The sequence below is a fragment of the Arctopsyche grandis genome, chromosome 12 (genome assembly GCF_051622035.1).
Source record: "Arctopsyche grandis isolate Sample6627 chromosome 12, ASM5162203v2, whole genome shotgun sequence".
Classification (NCBI taxonomy): domain Eukaryota; kingdom Metazoa; phylum Arthropoda; class Insecta; order Trichoptera; family Hydropsychidae; genus Arctopsyche; species Arctopsyche grandis.
In genome coordinates this window covers 8,009,231-8,033,166 of record NC_135366.1, presented here as the reverse complement: position 1 = coordinate 8,033,166, position 23,936 = coordinate 8,009,231, and the positions used below count along the sequence as shown (strand labels likewise).

The following is a 23,936-nucleotide window of genomic DNA, read 5'->3' as shown; positions in this document are numbered from 1 at the left end:
TGTGGTCGGCTCGCACAACTTTGGGCTAAGCGATGAACGGTGTCGACACGTGCGTCCGCGCTCAGGGCATTTGACGTGTCGGCGTCGTGACGCTCCCTCCTCCCTCTTTCTGTTCCCGTTCCCGTTCCCTTTCTCGTTCTCGTTCCCGCGCCCCGTGTTCGCCGTTTTCGCCGTTTTCGCACACGCGCATGCGCCCTCTCGCCTTCGCACATATCCCGCCTTTTGCAACGCGAAACTTGTTACGCAACCGTATGCATCCTTCTCCCCCCCCCCCTCCTCCCTCACATCCCGTTTCATCCCGTCGTATACAATCAGGCCCACGCGTTTCAGGACCGACTGCTCGGCGTCGCCGGGATGAATTTTCTTCCGCGGGTGTTTCAATTCTCACAAAACATGTCGCCACTAGCGCGATATGACTCATATCGTACTAGTACAACGGTAGGGCTGCCATATGTCTGGGAATGTTTGGAAATTGATTGATAGAATGTACATATTTATGTACATACAATTAAAAAAACTCATGATTTCAACTCAGAGAAATGTTATTATAATAATATAAGTGGCTTTTAGGCGTTATATTGTTGTCAAGTGACGATTGTTCACAGACATTCCTAAATAATTTTAGCATCATAGTCGTATTTGATGCTTGTTGCTCGACGGATGTCCGATAAAAACTTCTCTGTTTATTTATATTACTCGCAAGATGGGCAAGCATCGGTAAAAATTGCACAATGCATTCAAAAACACACACAATAAACAACATGGGATACATTTTATATGGAGATATGTAATATTGAAACAATTTATTTGTTCGTAAAGGCGCTTCTATTATTATAACATTTCTCTGTTTCAACTACAATCAACAAATTTTCCGTTTTATTTACACACTAATTTTTCCACCCGGCTTCGATCGGTATTTGTAATATACATACACCGCTTAAACATAGCTAATCTAATAATAAACATTAATTTGTTTTTGAATTAAACTAGCGATAGACCCGATGAGATATTCATCGGGTGTATTATAAGTAAAAACTACCTACCTACCTATTATATAATTTCGAAAGACACTTTGTATATACATATGTAACTGTCGTTGGGAACTTTGTAAACAGGTAAGTTTCTATGACGATATATGTATTGTATTTTCGATTCAAATAAAGACTGCGGGGCGAAGGCGCCGGAAGCGCAGGCGCTGGATTCTTGTATACATATAATTTCGAAAGAGACTTAGTATATATGTTTGTTTGTTCGTGACAGTCAATTTAATAAAAAAAAATAAATGAATATTCAAATAAATTTATATAAAATAAAGCTATTCAAACAAATTCAATAAAAGGTTTACTATAAGATTAGTCTTGTTTAAGCGGTTTATATTACAAATGACCGAGCAAAGCCGGGTAAAACTACTAGTAAACAGCAACAAAAGAAAAATTAATATATTTAAATTAATTCATTACAATTTAAATTAATTTTCAATAGATGGCGCTAAATGCTCGTGTATTTTCCAAGATTAAATGTAAATAACAAACAATATACCTTGCATACATACAAAGTATCTTTCGAAATTACACATGTACATACATATATATTAGATTTAACGACAGCCAATCGGAAATAAATTAAACACACAGAACGAATGCTCTTTGTTTTAAAATACACGAACTAAAATTCTTAACTCGCGAATTATAAAGACAAACGTCTGCTTTTTAATTATTAAGACTAAACATAAACCGGGACGTATGGCAGCCCTAATACTTCGGTTACAATTTTTTCTTCAATCTTTCTCTTGAATATACATATATGGAAATACATAATATATCTATGTACTATATTCTGAATAAGAATTTCTATAAGCATTCTTCGATCTCTATGAAAATATAATAACTAACTACCCACCCGCGTCTATTCGAACGATCAAACGCGAAATACTTTTATAATATGCTAAGAATGTGTTTAAAAATTCAAATCATATTTAATACAGTCTCACGTTATTTACTTATTAAATTTACAGTTTTACTGTATGTATATCATAATATACCTACTCTATATTTTGTTTTCTAGAAATTCTTCCAAATATCATATTTTCCACACTACATAAATACATATATGAATGTATGTATGTATATATGTACGTATTACACATTTCAGAAAGAAAACAAACACTTCAACTGATAATGGATGGCGAGACGCGGTCTGCACACAAGAAAATTACTCTTTCTATTAAAGATCAACCGTTTCACCCGCGTGGATCTTCCGAGAAGAAAGTAAGCGATTATTTTTGACTTTTTTACACAATTTCCGGTTTTTTACCGTATACTGGAAGGAAGAATTGGTTTTTGACTTGTTTACGCAAAAAGTTTTGTTTTACTTGAGGTAAAACGAGAAATTCATTTAGTCAAAGACTATTTTGGAACTTTCACTTATTAAAACTCACACTGAATCCGATAAAGCGGGCGCGTTTAGCTTTATAGCCATTCAGAAACCCATTTTCTTACTTGGAAAAAGACAATTTAATAACATTAATTACACAGAAGAAAATACTTTCTTTTTATCTTAAATGGAAATTTCGACTCGAAGGTTATTTAAAAAAAAGAGCCAAGTGAAGTATAGAAGAGGCTTGTATTTACAAAATATATGGATGTATATTAGGGTACAACGAAAAAAAAAATATATGCACTGCTTCATATGAAAATATCCAAGGTTGTGAAAATCATAAATTTTATCGGTTTTTGAAGTTTTTTTTATTTAAGCTCAGTTTTAGTAGTTTATTTTTTTTTTCAATTCACCTCATCCGATAAATGGGAAAAAACCTCATATGGAGTGTTTCTTCACATTCTAAGGTACAAAAAAAATCTGAAATTTTTATTAAACGCGTCTTAAGCGCCAGTATTAAGCGCGTCTCCAGTCCACTGTGGATATTTCTACATCGTTCCTCACATCTAGTATTTACTAATAATGATATTATTTTGAAATAATTTTATGTTTTGATCGATTTTGAAAAAATACTTTTGAACTTGAATGGGTTAGTGGCGGTGCAAACAATTTTTTTAGATTTCTTATAATATTTTTTACGGATTCCTCATGGTACAGAACTTCTTTTCCAACTAAAGGCGCTTCCGAATCCCAAAATTCACTGTTTTCGATGTACCCTGCATGTACATAATCTAATATGTAATTTTTGAAAGAAATTTTGTATGTATGAAAGTTTTGGTTCGTAGAATCATTTTTCATTTCTCGATATGGATTCCTGTTTCAGTTCCGGATCCGGATTACTTTTTAAGTTCTGGTTTCTGATTCCTGTTTCAGATCTAATTCCGATTTCAGTTCCGATTCCCGGTTCCAATTTCTGTTCCGATTCCCTTATATATACAAAAACTATTCGTTTCTGATTGGCTATCGTTACATACATTTTTTTTCGATTCAAATAAATCTAATAAAATATTAGATAAACTATTAGATTAGCCTTGTTTAAGTGGTTTATATTACAAATACCGAGCGAAGTCGGGTAAAACCACTAGTATTACATAATCTCGTTTACAATTAACAATATGAACCTACATTATGTACTTAAAACAGATCAATAACAGAGCTTGTTCGACATAATATGAAATCCATCAATCAAACGGTATCATTGATTATTCCAAATATAAAATAAATCGAATATATATCTCCTTGTGTGCCTATTCATTTTTTTTAGTATTTATATATTTTGTTCATAATTTGACAAACGCTGAAGTGGGTGTTTGTCGTGCGAGGTTTACGATACCAGTGTTGATGTCAGGGGTCACAAATCACCGCACAATGGTCTCGGAGAACGTGCGTAGAGCTTTCGTAGTAGTCTATGAATTTTACTATCTATACAAAACCCTCTCGGAATATATAGACCCACGCTATTTAGCAAAACACACTTAAATACCACTAAACCTTTAAGTAAGAGTAGTTAATTTACGCTTAATTGGGAAAATATAGCCCAGAAAAAATAATAAAAATGAAGATTAGTAATTTTTTATCAAAACAAAAAAACTTCCGTTATGAGTATGCATGTCTTTAATGTTACTACCATGAATATTTTGAGAAATGACCGGGAGTGCGGAAGCTAACTGCTGGGGATAAAACGAGCGAAGGAGCACGAAGGAAAAAAAGAACGTAAAAAAAGGATGAAACCCCGACCAGTTAGCTAGATATATTTTATTTTACGACTGCAGGACGCCTCCTTTTCGCAGTATCGCTGTGCAAATAGAAAAACTCGTATACATGTGGGTCAACTGTGAGGAGGAAAAGGGCTCAGATTATGGGAGGGATTTATTGCTGCGAAAACAGCCTCTGCACCTCTGATATCCGGCTACAATTCAGTTTCGACGAAGCCATGTCGGAAGAGAGAGAGAGAGAGGCATGAGGGGATTGTAAATTTAGGGGCGTTTGCGAACCACCTACTTGTTCATGTACATACGTGTACGTATACCAAAATTCTAGCAGCATATTTTTCGCGAATTTCCGCAAAGCTGACCCGAAAAAGCTTATTGAATGTGCTAGGAAAAGCCGCAAAGCTCCGAAAGCTGCGGTTTCATGCAAAAATGTGGACGCACGCGTGACTGCGATAACTGGACAGCGATAATGGGTTTTACTCTATTTTCCCACCAAATATCGTATGTATAATATTCGTATGATGCACTGTTACATTCATGCATACATATGTACAATATGCTATTATAAATATGCATGTTCACCATCAACCCGCGGTTATCTATCGAATGACTGCTACTAATGAATATTCCCGACATACATACATATGTATATACATTACATTATAATACATACGTATGTCCATACATCAAGCGCATGTTGCCAATTTAAATGGGTCGCTCGTCCTGCAATTTAACTGGACAAAGACTGTCATGTTCGATTCATAGCTACACCGCAAAGTAAACAGCATGCAGTGATTGCTATGTGCAATATATTTCGATATTATTATAATATATCCTTCATATGTATTTTAACTATCAATCTTAATTTAATTATGTGGCTCATTTAGATATAAAATGTATGTCCAACTTTAATATAATATATTAACTTTTATAAAATTTGAATAGAGATATTGCACATAGCAATCACTGCATGCTATTTACTTTGAATACATTCAATAACTACACATAATATATTATAGTTCTTGATTTTAGTTTATATTGCTTGTATATTAAATAAATATACAGAATAGCTCACTGGTTTAAGCTATTGTATAAAATCGGCATACTTCCTCCCCCCCCCCACTCTGTTTGTTCAAACTCATCGCGAATCCGAATTTGTTATTGTTAAATAAACCTACATATGTATGTACATTGTAGAATTTGTTTATTATTCGTGTAAAAGTTTGGCGATAGGTGTGACTTTGGAGCAGCCTGTTGTAATTTATTTATTTATTACTTTATTTAAACGCACAATACGAGGCTTTTATACCAACAATAGTAAAATTGGCAAAAAACAATGGCAATAAAAAGTACATCTAATTAAATTAAATAAATCTAGGCTAAACACAAGTTTATATTTTAATGTCGCTTTCTTATTCGAATTGTACTTGTCATTTTGTAAAGAAATTTAATAATAATTCAATTTTAAAATTTGTATTTAATACAATAGTGTCAAAATGAATTTTCAAATGTCAAAGAAATCCATCTACGGTTGGATAAAAGTCAACTGTTACGATAGTTAAAATGTTTTCCATCTGAATTTGTTTCTTTTTGTAGAACTCCTTATGAAAAAAAAACATTTTGTAAGTGAATTAAAAGGACCGCTTTTAAGTGTCATTTTTGTAATAAAAGAAAGACTTCTATATATTATTCAAAGCTTTTAGTGCTCAAAGCATCAAGGCTAGTTATCCAATACCGTTCACGTTGTTTCGGTCAACCTACTAAAAAGGTAGCACGTAAATAACAAGCAAAACAAAAACAAAAGGTGCAAAGGATAATGAATCGTACCATAAAAAAATCTATAAAATATAAATATGTTTACGACACAGTCCATATATTGACAAGATCCCTTGATTTATGCGTCAATGTGACTTAGTTGGGAGATAAATCCCGAAATATATCGGACGAACTCGTGCCGCATAATTTGCGAGAATATAGCTGAACAAAAAATAATAAAAAAAAGACACTAGAGGAGGAAAAATAATAAAAAAGAGACAAAATCAATATCGAAAAATGTATGCATTATGCATAATCGATGCCGTGATATATTCGATTTGGTCTTCTGCAAGTAATGAGTCGAAAATTACTCATCTCCAGCGGGAGATATTTGCACTGTTTTGAGCGTCGGAAAAAATTCCAAAGGGCGTAAATTACGTCGCATTAGCTAATGTGAAACTGGCAATGCGTACATTAAAGCATAACAATGTAAGCATAGAAACTCGAAAGCGACGGGCGTAAATTGAAAATTACGCAAACACTTAATGCGTCCACGGTTTCTATCAGAGAAGATTGATCTATTTGTCGTGAGCGAAAATAATAGAAGTCTGCATCGTCAAAACAGAACAATTTTACAATTTAAAATATTAAATTGTTCGTATTTACTGTGTATATATGTACAACGGTGACAAAATATGTAACTTACCCCATGGAGTCGGCTGCATTGAATGATCAGTCACGCTACGAATGCAGGTAGACGCTCCCCGTTGCACATAATTGCATTGTGATGGGGGTAAATTCATCTGGAAGGTTCTGGAGACAGTTTATATAGTATAATAGTAACGGTTTGACATACCTACTTTATTTAAAAGACTGAATATTTATATGTAACAATGATCAAATTACGTTTATAAACTCGACCGCCATCTTGTAGTCGTCGCGTCACTGCACAGTGCTTGTTTTTTTTCTTCTGAAACAAATGAAGTCCAATTAAAATAAAATTTCAAATTATTCTTTTTACTTTATGTACGTAGTAACAATATATGAAGTTTTGTGAGAAATCATGTGAGAATTCGAACTCGAGATTTTGGCTGATTCGAACTCAAAATCGATCACTGATCATATTTCATGATCTAAAAAAAATTTGTGTGTGTGTCTGTGTATTTTGGGGATTTTTTGAACACCGTGAGTCCCATCGAACTGAAACTTAGTATCAATTACTGAAATTCTTATCGATAGCACGTAAATTTGTTTTAAATTGTTAAGTTGACCGGAAATGGTTCCTCCCCTTATACATGTGTACATAGGTGTCCTCTTTTTTTAAGTTTTTGAATTAAATTATCTCCCAAGCCGCTAACTGAATCGAATTGAATTTTTTTAAATGTTATAGAAATTATAAATTTTATAACATATCATATATATAAAGACGGTAATCTGTGTGTGTGTGTGTGTGGGTGTGTGTGTGTGTGTGTGGGTGTGTGTGTGTGTGTGTGGGTGTGTGTATGTGTCCTAACGCTCGCCGAACATAATGTACGGGGAACAAAATTTTTTTTTTCATATTTTTAATTTTTTTCATATTTTCAGTTTTTTCATTTTTTTCATTTTTTCAGTTTTTCAGTTTCCCAGTTTTTTCAGGCCCCGGGGTGCCGAAGGCATTGGGGGCACTGGGGGCGCCGGAGGCGCCAGCGGCGCTGGGGGCGAAGCCCCCGGGGTGCCGGAGGCATCGTGGGCGCTGGGGGCGAAGCCCCCGGGGTGCCGAAAGCATTGTGGGCGCTGGGGGCGAAGCCCCCGGGGTGCCGAAGGCATCAGGGGCGCTGGGTGCGGTGCGGCCGCCGGAGGCGTCGGCGGCACTGGGGCCGAAGGCCCCGGAGCGACGGAAGCGCCGGGGGCGAAGGCCCCGGGGTGCCGGAGGCGTCGGCGATGCACAAAATGTAATTCGTAATTCGTAATTCGTAATCACTTCGTAATTTGTCATTCGTAATTCGTGCATCAATTTCTTTCCGAAACCAGTCGATTCAATATCTTTAACTTTATTTTTATTCGAGTTTCAATTGCTTTTCGAAACCACCCGTTGAAATCAACGGGTCCAACACTAGTTATAATATGTTTTGAATATTCTTATATGAACCGGAAGTAGTACTTTTACTCTAAATAATCGAGATGTTTTATGTTCTTCTCAGAAACCTTTTAGTTTATTCAACTGAAATTTCATATCTAGAAGTTAAAGCTTAGTACCAAGTTATTTATAAAATTTGGTAAGCATCCATCAACCGGAAGTAGGAGTTTACTCTTGTTCGATTTTTATTCTATTTTTTTCGACCCCTTAAAGATGTGTGCCTTTCACAAAAATATTCAAGTATATTTTTTTATCAATGTGATTAAAAAAATTCGGGTGTGACCAACCCATGACTTTATCTATATATTTGAGGAATATAAGAAGGTTAAAAAACAAAATTAGATATTGAACTAATAACTATGATAGCAATACAAATTGAGCGCAAATATATGCAAATCCTTGCACAAGACAAAAGTTCTACTTCCGGTTGTCAGATTTTGTTCAAATTTTTTTTATTATTTAAAATCAGTATAATTATAACACACATTAAATATCAAGAGGATAAAAATAATTTAAAAGGTTAAAATAAAATAATGAAATATTGTTTAAAAAAAAAATACTACTTCCGGTTTACAAATTCTGACCAAAACGTTACCAAATCTAAATTAGTACATAAATAATACAAGTATAATTTTTCAGCTTAATACGTTCAGGGGTGTGGACAGGATCCAGGCGACAACATTTTTGACCTTTCTAAGAGGAGAAAAACCCACTTCCGGTTTATTAAATTTAGTGATTTTTTTTTATTTTCATCACATTAATACAAAAATTATACTAGAATTTTTAAAGATCTTCTTATATTCCTCAAATACATAGATAAAGTCATGGGTTGGTCACACCCGAATCTTTATTATGAATTTTTCGAATATTGAGAGAGTAAAAATTCGATTGATGATAAAAAACTATAGTATACATACATATATTCGTATTTATTAATAGTTCAATATATTTTAAAAGAGTTCACTAGTAAGCAAATTTGATCGACAGTAGCAAATAACTACCGAAAGGTGTCATTCGAATTGCATTTACGTTTTGCGGAAATCGTGTGCTGATCGTTATTTTCGATTGCGATTTTAATCGAACACGTGCGCTTTATATTGGTAAGCGTGCGATGCTCGTCGAGTAAATTTGAATAAAAATAAATTGTAATTGCTTAATAATTAAATGTGAAGCGTACGTGTGTTCGATTTTCAACCTCGATAGCTGCGTCAGTTTTGTGAAATTGGTTCTATGTATGTATGCATTGTATATTGCATACATAGAACCAATACAGTATAGTGCATTTTGTAATCGTTAAATGTAGCAAAATATATACTATGCAGCTTTATCGATTTGTTGTGGTCATTTTTGTAAGTGTGTATTTTTTTTTTTGCATTATGTTTCTGTGTCAAGAATGTGAACTCAAAAAAAAGTTCGATTCTTGATTTATGTCAAATTTATTTTAAGCATTTCCTTTACTTAAGTAAAGAAAGTTTTGATTAATTTCATTTAATTTATCAAGATCCTTTCTTGTCAGGAAAACGTGCAATTTTAAAAAAATAGTCATAATTATATAAAAACTTATATAAAAACAAATTTAACATTTTAGAATTATACATATACATATATATGTCCATACATATGAAGTTGTAAATTTAATAAGATGTATTATTGAATGGTCCAATTTTTATTTGTAGATCTTGGACAGCTGATCTGTATAAAAATTGTAGCTAGCATGCGGAAAAAAAGGTTGGCCACTGCTGTTTTAATTTATATTAAAGTCCCATTATAAGATTATCTCAGGTATTAATAACACAAAGTTCACCGTGAATAAATTGTATAAATACCTTTCAAAGTTAGTTGAGAAAGTGTTGTATTGTCTTTGGTAATTTATTCAAGCTGAAATTCGTCAGTAATGGCCAAGTCAATTAAAGCGTCTATTAACCGGTAATTATTTATATAATTGAGAAATTTATACAGAGAGTCTGTCGGCGAAAATCTGCGCTCGTTAAGAAAACTCACAGGGCTCGTGTATTTGAGCAGCGCCGTTCATGGCAGTAAAAGGAAGTAGGGATTTAAATAACACTATAAACTAACTTGAAGCTTTGACTATTGAAATATAAACGAAAGTCATAGCAGTTTAAGTACGTATGTAGATGCGTATTTAAACACGTGCGCATATTTGTATTTGGACTAAACGTGGCTTTATGTAATGGTGACCTGGATGAACAAAAATCGAACTTGACCCAATTTGAAAGAGCATGGGGTCCTTTTCTACTAGGTGCGTTCGTAAAACCAGGAAGGGTTGGATTCTGGGTCATTCGCTAACGCAACTAACGTTTAAAAGGACCTTACTTACATACGCAAATCCTAAGCTATAACATTTCTAAAGGCTTCTGTATTCAATCGAATAGAATATTATTATAATGATTACCTTGATCAATTCACTATTACTCCTTTTATGACTCGTTCCAAAATTTCGTTCAAAACTCGTTCCAAAGTATGTATGTATGTGTGTCGTAATCAAACGTGTTGGTGATACCCCTCCGGTAGGATGTCAAATGACACATTCATCATCATCAGCCAACATCGGCTGAGGAGGAAGTAAGAGATTACCGCAGACCTTGCTGTTGTGACACCGCGTGCATCTTCTAATGGTGAATGACATGACACCTAACACTGCATTATTATACATACATACATACGAGTACGACACATAATTCAGTTCAATTGAATGACTCGAATCAATCGTGTGACTTTAATGTACGATAATGCAATACTGTAAGAATAATGATACTAATATTTTTACAGAAATATGAAATACGATGGACAGATCATTAGTAGAATCGGTTCGAAAGACGACTGAAGAGTTCTGATTGGTATGAAATGTATTAGTCATCGGTCATTAGTCATTCGCCATTGGCGTAGTGTGTTGAAAATGAGTATTTCTCAACTTCTTTTCATTTAATTTTTGGAAAAGATTATCTTGATACGTAAAAGTAAACACCCACTTTAATAATTAATTCGTTAAACGGTATTCCTAGTTTAATTACAGCCAAATCTACAGCTAAATACATATGTACATATTTTTGACTCAACATATGTATGTATGTACAAACACTTTGCCTACTTCGCTAACAAAACCCGACGCACTTGTAGCCTTACTTTGCTTCTTTCAGCAATATTTTGGATACCATTTGCATACATTGCTTATCCATCATGCATATGTCAATTATCAAACCAAAACAGACGCGATATTCTTAAGTGTTAGAAAGCATAAGCTAAGTTCAGATCTGAAAATCCCCTCTGGAGAAAGTCTGAAATAGCAACTAGGTATGCTGTACATTAACATTAGAATAATATAATACTATGATTACTAACAAAATTAAATTAAAATTGAGGAAGGAGGAAAAGGAAATAAAAAGTGTCGTACGTGGCTTGCCGAAATTGCCGGAAGCTGATATTAAAGATGACATCATCAGACAGGGATTCCCTGTAACCAAAGTCATACAGATGAAGACGAAGGAGCCTAGGAGCAACGCCACCGAGCTATACTTGGTGTTCTTCGAGCCATCGGTATCGGCAAAGAAGATTAAAGAAATCCGGTACATCTGTTACACAAAGGTCAGTGTCGTTAAATATACTAGTAAATCACAAAATATTACTCAATGTTTCAGATGCCAAGAATATGGACACGCTGCGAAAAACTGCAATCGGCAGGCCAAGTGCGTCAAATGTGCCGGCACTCACCTCACCGCACAATGCAATAAAGGAATAGTTACCCCTGCTGTCTGCTCAGGCTGTTCAGGATCTCACCCCGCTAACTTCAAAGACTGTCCAAAAAGACAGAGCTATCTGAAAATGCTGGAATCGAGGAAGAATCGAGCATCAATTGTCAAAGCAAACCCTTGGAAACTCCCAGTGGCGCAGCCACAAAATATCCCGGTCGTTAACGATCATAACTTCCCAAAGCTACCGACCATTAAAACTCCTTCACCAAATATCCCAAATATCCCTAAAAAACCCCACCAACCAACCAATCCCAACATTCAACCAACAACAGACCTAACTTCCATGGCGTCTATGACGAAGATGTTGAAGATCCTCCAGGAGATTCGTGCCAAGGCCAGCGGTTGCACCGACAAACTAGAGCTGGCACTCATGCTTGTCGAATATCTCGATGTCTTTGATTAACGGGAGGCGCCTGAACATTCTAGCTTGGAATGCTCGTGGACTTAAGAATAAAATTGACGAACTAGAGTCGGCGATCGGTGAGTACTGTGTTGACATAGTTTTAATCTCCGAGACCTTCTTAAAACCTCATATCCGTATTAACCTACCTAACTTTAACTGCTATCGCGAAGACCGAGAACAGCATGGAGGGGGAGTTGCCATTTTTATAAAATCGTCAATTAAACATTGTCGCGTAATAACTCCGCCACTAAAAAATTTAGAACTAACCGCCATCGAACTAACAATTAACAACACCCATCACATAGTAGCATCCGCTTACAATCCTCCCCAAAAACGATTATTGGTATCCGATCTTAACAAAATATTTAACATTGGTAGTTCGGTAGTGGTAGCTGGTGACTTTAATGCCAAACATCCGTTATGGAGTTGCGTAAACACTGACCTACAAGGCACAACTCTTTATAAATACATTCAACTAACAGATACAATCTTACTTCATCCGGATACATACACACACTATCCCACAAATAACTCACAACCATCCACACTAGATCTTGTCCTCGTCAAGAACTGCCCAAAAATATCGACACCAAATGCCCTTCAAACCCTGTCGTCTGATCATCTCCCGATAATCTTCTCAATCGACGGGAAACCCGAGGAAATCATCAAGCATAGTTGGGATTACGGGAGAGCTAACTGGCGAGAGTTCAAGTCATACATAAATGACCAAACCATTCTAACTTCTACCACACTCACAAACAAAACCGAAATCGACAGCTCCATAATACACCTAACGGAATCAATAACTCGATCCAAACACCTTCACATACCTAAGACACAATACATTGAACACAAATTAGAGATAACTGACTTTGTTGCAAATCTAATTAAAAGTAAAAATAAACTCCGTAAAATTTGGCAAACATCAAAAAATCCAGCATTGAAAACATTAATTAATAAGCTCACATATCAAATTAAAATTAGAATCAAAGAAATCAAAAATGAAGTCTAAAAAATTAGAAAAATTGAGCTCAGTTGATGGCTCTCTATGGAAATTAGCTAAAGCGATTCGCAGGACAAAAAACTCGATTCCTCCATTAGATGATGCAGGAATCTCAGTGACGCGTGATTGCGACAAAGCAGAACTATTATCAAAATCCTTCCAAAAACATCACACACTCACACAACATTACAATCACATACCAACGCATAATAAAGTCAACCGGTCCATTAAAATCATCACAAAAACTCCCACTAACAGTACTAAAAATATAAAATTGGTGCATCCGTGTGAAATCCAAAATATAATACGTAATTTAAAAAATAAAAAGGCACCTGGGCGAGATTCAATAGATAACATCATTATAAAACAACTTCCATTTAAAGCTTTAGTCTCACTATCTAAAATATTCAACGCATGTTTACTCACCGGGTATTTCCCAGAATACTGGAAAACAGCCAACGTAATTCCCATACTTAAGCCCGATAAAAGCTCAAAAAACCCGGCCAATTATCGACCCATTAGCTTACTTTGCACGCTTTCAAAAATTCTGGAAAAAATAATCTACACACGTTTACTTAAAGTCGTAAATAAGAAATTAATAAATGAACAATTTGGATTTCGCACTGGACATTCCACGACCCAACAACTAACAAGACTAACTGAACACGTGACGAAGAACTTTAATATGAAGAGAAGTACCGGAATGGTATGTCTCGACATAGAAAAGGCCTTCGACACGGTTTGGCACGATGGACTCATTCATAAGCTCCTTATTAACAAAATACCAAACTACCTAATTCTCATCATCAAATCGTATTTAACTCGTAGAAAGCTAGTGGTTAGCGTAAATAATTAATTATCGTCTCCAAAAATAATCGCAGCTGGCGTTCCGCAGGGGAGCTTGCTTGGCCCACTCTTGTTCTCCATATATATAAATGACATACCTATTCCAAAAAACTGTCACATAGCCCTATATGCAGATGATACAGCTTGCTTCACAAGTAGCAAAAAACCAGACACTATTCTTAAAAATCTTGAATTTGCAATTAAAACAATGACTGAACACTTCACTAAGTGGAAAATTCAAATTAATCAAACCAAAACAGACGCCATATTCTTTAGTGTTAGAAAACATAAGCCAAGTTCAGATCTGAAAATCCCCTCTGGAGAAAGTCTGAAATGGCAGTCAGTAATAAAATATTTAGGAGTAACGTTTGATAAAAGAATGAGATGGGCACCTCACATTGAGGCAGCGAAATGCAAGGCGATGCGGGGTATATCCTCAATATATCCAATATTTAATCGCCATAGTTCTTTATCAACGCTAAATAAAATAAAATTATATCGCGCGCTCATATTACCATTATTAACCTATGCTTCACCTGTATGGAATAACGCCTCGAATACTAACCTTTCCAAGCTCCAAGTAATACAAAATAAATCCCTTAAAATAATTTATAATACACCCATATATACTAACCTGAAAAAACTGCATGCTATATATAATATTCCGTTTGTTACAGACATTACTAACAAACTAACCAGTAGATTCTATGAAAGAATCACTAATAACCATACTAACACACTTGTGAAGAGTCTCGGTGATTACAACAAAATGTCTATACCCTTCAGGTATAAACACAGATTACCTAAACACAATCTGCTTTAGGTCATCGACTTTAGATAGTCTTTAATTAATATTATGTATTAGATGTATTATGAACATTTATAAGGATTGTAAATAGGTTTTTGAGCTCTTTTTCCTATTATGCTTTAGATTAACATTAGAATAATATAATACTGTAATTACTAACCAAATTAAATTAAAATTGTAAAATAGAAAATGATCAGTAGATCAGTAGCTATTAAAATAGATATAAGATGTATTGTGAACATAATTTCGTAATAATAAAAAGCATTTAAAAATCAAAAAAATTAAAATTGTAAAATGGAAAATGATCAGTAGATCAGTAGATATTAAAATAATGATCAGTAGATCAGTAGATAATAAATAAGATGTATTATCGTTGAGGGCGACCAGACCAATGCATGCAGGTAGATGGGACATGCCATTCCCGTCAACTTGTTTGTCGCACACATTTCCATACATTTTTTCGTGCCGCGCAACTAGTCGGCCGACAAAGTTGCACGGTGCGGCCCGGCCCTTAGTCGCATATAATACTAAAAAACTAACCAGTAGATTCTATGACAGAATCACTAATAACCATACTAACACACTTGGGAAGAGTCTCAGTGATTACAACAAAATGTCTATACCCTTCGGGTATAAACACATTACTTAAACACAATCTGCTATAGATCGTCGACTTTAGAGAGTCTTTAGTTAATATTATGTATTAAATGTATTATGAGCATTTATAAGAATTTTAAATAGGTTTTTGAGCTATTTTTCCTCATATGCTGTATATTAACATTAGAATAATATAATACTACGATTACTAACAAAATTAAGTAAAATTATAAAATAGAAAAAGATCAGTATATCAGTAGCTATTAAAATATATATAAGATGTATTGTGAACATAATTTAGTAATAATAAAAAGCATAAAAAAAGCACATGTCCTGCCTCTGCTAACCAGAGGTAGTAGTTTTCTCTTAAACAATATGTTTATTTCAGGTATATAAATATGTTGTACCTTCGATATTGATATTTTGGGTTTGGTGCATCCGATCGACAATCGCCAGACAGACTGAACGACAGATTAACTGGATGGCAGCTTTAAACGCAATTCTCGTCTTCTCGAATGATATATTGCACATCAGATGACGAGTAACCTTTCAATGTGCACAGATGCAATTATTAAAATGGTAATTATTAAAATTGAGTTGGATCTTTCTGGCGAGTTTAATAAGGCAAAATTCGGAACCAAAGTATCAGAAGCACAGAACGTATACAGGGTAGGTATGTCGGGACTTCGGTCGGGTAGATTTCGCTTAGTGTAAGTGCGAGCAGTGCGCACGCATAAGGTACACGTGTCGTTATCTGTGGTTTAGTCTGTCTGGCGCTTGTCGATCGGTTGCACCGCATCGTGATATTTTATATTATTCTACATAAAAATGTATTTATTTATTGTTAAATATTCATTATTTTTCGATTAACGCATTATTTGTGTCCATGTGAAATTTTACCTGCTATATCATACTTTCTTATTCAATTACTTAAAAAGTTACAACCAAAATATAGGTATTTTTTTTAATAGTTCTGATTGATTTTTCGCATATTAAAAATATAAAGTTTTTGATTTTAGTTTTTGTCATAGGGCCCGAAACTATATTTCCCAGAGCCCGGGATTCCTCTCGGCGACCCTAGGTGTACCAAGTTAATAGTATCTAATTTTAAGTGTAAAGTAGCCGAAATATTTTCCATACTATCTAAAATAAAGTTCAATAATGTAATACCCATATACATAGATATACATACGCATATATGTAACTTTAGCAATTTCAAATTGTAAAAAATCGCATATAATTGGAATTTTGTTATTAGTAATTGTTATTTTGCTGAAAATCTTAACATGGCCACGAAAATGCTCATAAAATGACTCATTTTGGTGTGTGTGTGTCATTAATCGAATATTGTTTTGATACTTCTTATACTCCTCGAATATAAGAAATATCAAAACAACACAGATAAAATTCACGGATTGTACACACCCTACCGTTTTTTTCTGCATCCTAATCTTTTCATTTTCTTTTTCCTCTTTTATTGCCTCATTTATTTCGTTCCCCTTCCTTGGATCTCTCACCCCATATTTTCATCGATCCCTTTTCAGACAAGCAATTCCAATGTAAACAAATCGTTTCATACAAATGCATATTCTTAATGACTTTTTTTAATATCATTTTTATTATCTCCACAGAACAAAATTCAAGAAATGGACAAAATATTTTCCTAAGATATAATATTTCACAATACACTTAGTGGACTCTACCACGCCCAGATGATATTATACTATAATATAGAATTGAAAACTAACGAAAAGCATTTCAAAATTGAACTTTCATACATAAAGTCAAAGTACATTACATATATTCGATTGAATCTGAATTCACCACTCTCTGATTTAAAATAGGGTGTCTGAAATATATTTAAATTTATTCTAATGGACAGTACGTAGATGTTTTTAAGCTAGGAGTCTTCGATATTTCACACTGAAGACGATAAGTGAGTAAGTGAACTCGCTCGCGTATTCGATTTGTGAATTATGGCGACGCGATCGTGTAAATTGGAAATTCAAATTTCGACCCGTAAACTTCGCTTCGAACTGAGGCGGGGGGTCACTGCATATTTAGTGCGAAAATACCGATTGCATTTCGTCTTATAACTGTGGGAAATTTCGACGATTTTGGCAAACGACGTGATTTGAACGGGGTTAAAGTTTTCGACGAACCGCCATTAGTCGAGTCGTATTAAGATTACGACTCTGTGTCACCCGATCGTCCACGTCAAGTTTACAACTCTTGAATGCTGGGATATTAATCAGGGTCTGTTCGGGACGTTCTGAGGTTTGGATATTGTTCGGGACGGTTTAACGTATCTTCGTTTCACGAACCCGGGGAATTTCCTCGTGTTTAGGTATACTAATTTAGCCCAGAAAAGCGATTAGAGGCGTCCCGTGTACACGGCGCGTTTGTCGTATCGATTTAAATGCCGACTATCGTTTGTATGTAATTCGCACATTTGCTCGGTGCCATATGTTGCTCGCATTTGCAATTAAATTCATGCTGAATAAATAGGAATTTAATTAAATTCGCGTTATGTTGCTCTTTTTTGAGAACATTTGTACAGGCTGTAGTACAATAGCTTGTTGTACATTGTTCATACGTTGTGTGTCAAAATAAAGCCTATCGCATCGCTCGCTTAAATTTGCCCAGTTTGGTAGTGAAATTAATGCATTAATAACCTCTGGTGGACCGTTTGCATAAATTAATGCCACCTCCTTTGATAATCGCTTACTTAGACTATATAAAAAATGGAACTTTCCTTTTAACTGATAAATTAAAAAGCCAACAGCATGGCTCGGTGGTTGGGCTTTTGCCTAATACCTAGAGGCGCTGGGTTCGATCCCGTGAGTTGAAAATAATTTATTCTGAGGTGTATCTATAATGCTGCTGGTCAGACTTGGATATTTTTGACTCCAGTCAATCGTTTCCTATCAGAGTTTGCCATTTTTTTTATTTCATTGTTGAAACGGTTCCTCGATTAAATTTGCTAAAAACCTACCTATCTACTACGTCACCACTATTTGAGTATGATTAATGTACAATAAAATTTGTGTATAAGCAAAAATTTATGGATTACTCGTTAGGTTCGAGTTTTCAGTGTCTCGTAATTCAGCAACTTATGTAATAAAAATGCTGGATTGTTTTTAACTAGCCAGGAAGGCGCATTGGGGCTTACCTGTTATGCCTTCCTGATATATGTATATGTATATAATAACAATAAAAATAAAATAAAAATGTTTAAAAGTCATAATTTATTTATTTTTAGTTTATAAATAAGTATGTGTATGTTTATGTTGAAATAGCAAATAACTTATGTAAATGAGTAATATGTTGAAAATCTCAATTTTCCAAATATATATTATATTTCATATTTTTATTTACCCCTTACATAATATGAAATCGTCTCTAGCCTTTACACCTTAATGAGTTTTCTCCACAAAATTTAGATATCTTCGGTTGCTACGTATAATAAACGAAATAAGGTGGAAATTAATTACAAATTAATAATTGTTACACGCAGTATATCTGAATCGTTGCGTGGAAATTTTGTAGAATTTAAACGTTGTTTAATGACACAATTATAATAATTTGTTGTCAGTAAGATGGTTAAGAATTCCAGTTTGTTATTTTGAAATTTTAGATATTAGTGTGTGAAAATGTTTTGATATGGTTTGAATAAAATCAAGTTTTCGAATTGGGTTCATCTTATTTGGAATCTGATAGTTGCCATAAGATAATAAAACAGTAAGTTAAGGGATGATGTATCGATCCGCCGAATTTCCGAAAGTTTATTTGCTTTATGTAACTACTTACGAATTTTATACGATCGGAACCTGATTTAGCTCTCTCTTCAGTGAGTATTTGCCTGAAATGTTTCAAGTTAGATAAATTCAAATTAGATTCCTACCAGGCATTTAGTGTCTTTTCATGCGAAAATGTGATAATTTTCCTATTCGAAATTTAATGAAAGACAATTTACTATCACTTACAAAATGTCATTAGCAAGGACATTATATATTTTGTATAGAATGAGTTTCCTTTATATAACAATATGTCCGAATTATTCTTTCAGGAAAATCACGTTTATGCAAATTTGAATACGCTTTTCTTTATCGTTCACATTTTGTTTACATATGAATAAAAATTATGTATGAACAATGGCGCGGCTTTACGATCCGGAAAATTCAACGAATCCGCCATACTGTCGGATGTAAACATAAATTTTGTTGTTTATATGCATATTTTTTAATATTAATGCTCCAAAGTATATAGATATATGTAGATATTATGATGCTTAAGGTGCGAATACTTTGGTTTTGATAATTTATTAAACAAACATTGTTGTGGTCATCTACGCATAAGACTTTTCGTCCCACAAACACTATTAGCATGAAGATTGCGTTCAAGATTTCCTTAACCTAAAAACGTTTACCGGGAAACAACGCTGTGCGACGTTGCGCTATGACACGTTTAATATATTGAAACTTCGTAGCTGTTTACGCTTATTTTATTTTTTTCCGTTGGGAATTTGTGAACATTTCGTATTCTTTTTCAAGAAGAAAATGCGGAAAACTCAACGTAGAGAGCTACGATCGAAGATTCTGCAGAAGTAGGTGATTTTATGGTTTTCGCATGCAAAGTTTTTCCATTGAAAAAGTCGAACCATATTGGAGCTACAATAACAACGAAAAATGTGAAATTTCATATAAAAGGTTGAATTTTTGCTTACATTTTTTTTTATTTATATAAAAATATTACATTTACATAAATGTTACTACATACTAAAGTATTATAAAATGATTTATTTAACGCTTAAATCTATTTTAAAAAATGCTCAAGTTTGAAATTAAAAAATTGAAGACGAATATATTTAAAATGACAAATGAATTTTGAATTCTTTACAAAAAAAACTGAATATCATTTGTTTTCATAATGCATTTATTTATCAAAGAAATAATTTGTACGAAATTAGAACAGGTATGAATAACAATCTGGTTATATAATTGAATAAGATATAAACTCAAATTCTCTTCAATTTGTGATTCAACTTTATACAGGTAAATGCATAATAAGATTTTGCCAGAAGGCATACTCCAATTTCCTTTGAGATTTAAATACGCCTGAATATAGGCAATTTCTATTACATTGAAGTGAAACAAATTGAAGAGTAAATTCCAAAGTAAAATTGTTAACCGACACCTTAATATATACATACATATGTACATACAAACATATATAATTTTATAAATTTAATATTAAATGATACATGTATGTGTAAACATATTATTATGTACATGTATGCATATTATATTTGAGGAATTGTCACATTTGCATATACATATGTATGTAGTTATAATTATTACCCACTTGTTTTTGGTAGAGATAATTTTTTTAATTTTATTGCAATATTTAGTACTTGCTTTCAAGATTTATTTTTTGTATATTTTCTGTATTTATTTTTAGTTTATTAAAAGAAATGTGTCGGTTCTGTGTTCGATACGAAATATGAAAAAAAATAGTAAAAACTACCTACCTACATATAAAAAATATAAAGCACCAATAAAAAAAATAATTAATTAAATTTTCAATAGATGGTGCTTGATTTTCAATAGATATAATTCTACTATAATTCTACTAATATATATATATATATATATATATATATATATATATATATATATATATATATATATATATATATATATATATATATATATATATATATATATATATATATATATATATATATATATATATATATATATATATATATATATATATATATATATATATATATAAACAAACAAACCCTAGATAATTACCGATAAGTACCGTATATAGACGTTCTAATAGTTCAGACTCTAATCAGACTATAATTCAGACGCAAAAATATAAAATAAACAAAACAAGTCTATTGATGAATGTATTTTTCCAAAACTAGTTCCATCTTCTTCATTGTTGTTAAAATGTAATCGGCACAATCTAAATGCCAAGCCACATTCTAAAATAATCAGCAGTTACGGATTTCCATCGGGAAATTCTGATATGGTCATAAATTCAGAAATTCCGGTGTAAACCAATCTTAATAAACGTTGACAAATGAATGACATGGATTACACGACTCATGTTCTATGCATTTTTTTCAATGTTACCTGGAAAGGCTTAGCGGGTAGTATTCTTGTTTACTTTGTACATGCTCAAAATACAACGTTAGTCGGCGTTTTTCAGGCCGATGGACTTGTTGGCAAAGCGCCGATCGGCGTTGGTCAGCATTCAAAGGGTTAAATAATTCTTAATATGTATAGCACACTCTTCGCGTTAGAGCGATATGTTAGACGAGCGTGGATGATTGATTGAAGAAATAAAATTTTGCTATACATATGTACATATATCGTCTTAAATTTCAATAGGGAATTTTCAGCACGGACACACTATGTTTCCCGTTACTATACGTCTGTGGAAAAAAGGAAAAATATAAGCACGTGTGCACCACACGTATATGAAATCGCACGCCCCTTACCGGAGAGGGGTCTGTATGGAAAACGCGACCCCATATTTCACTTTTATAGTAGCCCCGTACGTACCGGGCGTCTCTTCTCTTTCAATTTTCATATTGTTAGTGTTTTTCAATCGTTACCGTCGTGATTTATCATTCCCAGGTACGAGTCCTTTGCACGGAAAAGCCGGAGATAAAATTTCAAAAATACCCGCTTTTTCGGCACGCGTATCGATTCGTGTTGCGCGACATTGAAACCGATTCGGCGTGTGAAATTGGCCTTTTGACGGGCCTAGACCGAACATTTTTTTGGGCGCAAGCCAATGGTGGCTAGGGTAGTAAAAGTACGCATTTGTTACACACGTAACCTTCAACATGCACGTGTACATACATCGTTTGCATACAATCGAACTTTTCCCCTTGTTTTTATTTTTTTTATATGTACGTATGTAGGTATATTTATGTATGTATATGCGCAACTTTAGTCTCTGGCTATGATTCTTCTGCCAATTTATTTCAAAAATATATGAAAGTCAAGTAACTTGTTCGTTGAAATCATTTGGTTACGCTATTCCATTGGGACGCTGTGTTGGAGCATTTTCGTGGTTCGTAAATTGCTCGATCCCCGAGAGAGATGACCACTTCTTATGAGTTACCTTCATATTTTGTTGGAATATGTGCTTATCGATCGAAGTGGACAAACCGGCTGACTATTTAGTTGGGGGTTTTATTGTCGAAAAATATTACGTATGTATCTAAAGAATTTGCGTTTGTATGTATGTATGTATGCATGTATGTGAGACGTTCAAAATAAATTGTTACTGTAATTTACGACACGTTAGCGAAATTTATGAATATCCTAGGGTTGGTATATTTTCAGACACAACGACGCCTTTGAACGAGGTAATAATTTTCCCTTTACGATCGTGAAAAATTATGTAATTTTCTCAATTACATACTACATACGTACCTATGTATATACATACATACTTGTTCCTTTTTAAATGTTACCGTTTGCGCTGTCGTTTCTTTTAATAAATTCAGATTTTCACTGAGTTTGTGGATTTATCGCGTCAGCTCATTTTAAGTCGGATACTTATTTGAGATTTTAAATGATTTTCAAGAACCTTTCATGCCTCTCACTTCAAGAGCTCTTCAATTTTCTTCTCTCATTATTTTTAATCAAAGTATTTATTTGCGTTCTTTCTATTTAATATTTTCATGCGTTCAATATTATGATTAAAACCAGGAATGCACTCAGATTCATTTATTGCGTAATTAAATGTTGCTAAATGTATACATATACTATTTGTATGTATGTATGTATGTAGAAACAAATTTGATAGAAATTTTTGTGTTCGCCCGCATTTCCTTTAAAACGAATATTATTTATTTATTTAAAGTTTGGACCATTGTGGCATTACAGGAATTCCTAATTCCCCACGATGGTCGAAAATCTAACAGAGCAGAAACAAAAAAATATATTTATTATGCCGAAATAAAATGTATATTTATACATACAATCCATAAACAAACAATAGTAGCAAAAGTTGAAACAATAGTGGATGTTGTCATAAGACATATAGATATTGTTAAATACATGTTTATTAATAGTCAGCACCAATATGTATATGTACATATGTATATATACGAACCAGTCGTGAATAAAAAATATCCCCGCGAGTACCAAAAGGAATAGAGATCAAAATTTACTCGTTCATCAATGAGCGCAGGCTGCCAGATAAATAGGCTAAAATTATCTCTGATAACCTACGCTTGCTAACGTGGAAAATATCACATTCAGAGACTGCAGCAATGGTTTCAATTAGAAGTCGGGTAGCTCTTGGAATAGGATCCATCCAATAAAGGACTGTGCGGGCAGGAAGTACAGACATCAAATGACATAAAGTCCCAACTGTTCCAGCAACGTATAAATAGAAGCTGGAGGACAAAACGAATTAATGAAAAGTTCAAGGATGTTCAAGCATGCCCAAAAG

At 33.8% G+C, this 23,936-nt stretch overlaps 2 protein-coding genes across 2 annotated transcripts in view; one reads left to right on the top strand and one right to left on the bottom strand.

Moving 5' to 3' along the window:
* Window positions 1-13,836, bottom strand: part of HisT (Histamine transporter) — a 79,479-nt gene extending 65,643 nt beyond the window's left edge. The window contains exons 1-4 of the mRNA XM_077442978.1: window positions 12,064-13,836; window positions 11,432-11,609; window positions 6,810-6,873; window positions 6,610-6,716 (exon numbers count right to left, since the gene is read on the bottom strand). The gene's annotated coding sequence lies outside the window, so the exon portion shown is untranslated. The remainder of the gene's footprint in view (window positions 1-6,609; window positions 6,717-6,809; window positions 6,874-11,431; window positions 11,610-12,063) is intronic.
* Window positions 1-23,936, top strand: part of LOC143920231 (uncharacterized) — a 433,558-nt gene that overhangs the window by 148,920 nt on the left and 260,702 nt on the right. The gene's annotated exons all lie outside the window — the stretch shown is intronic.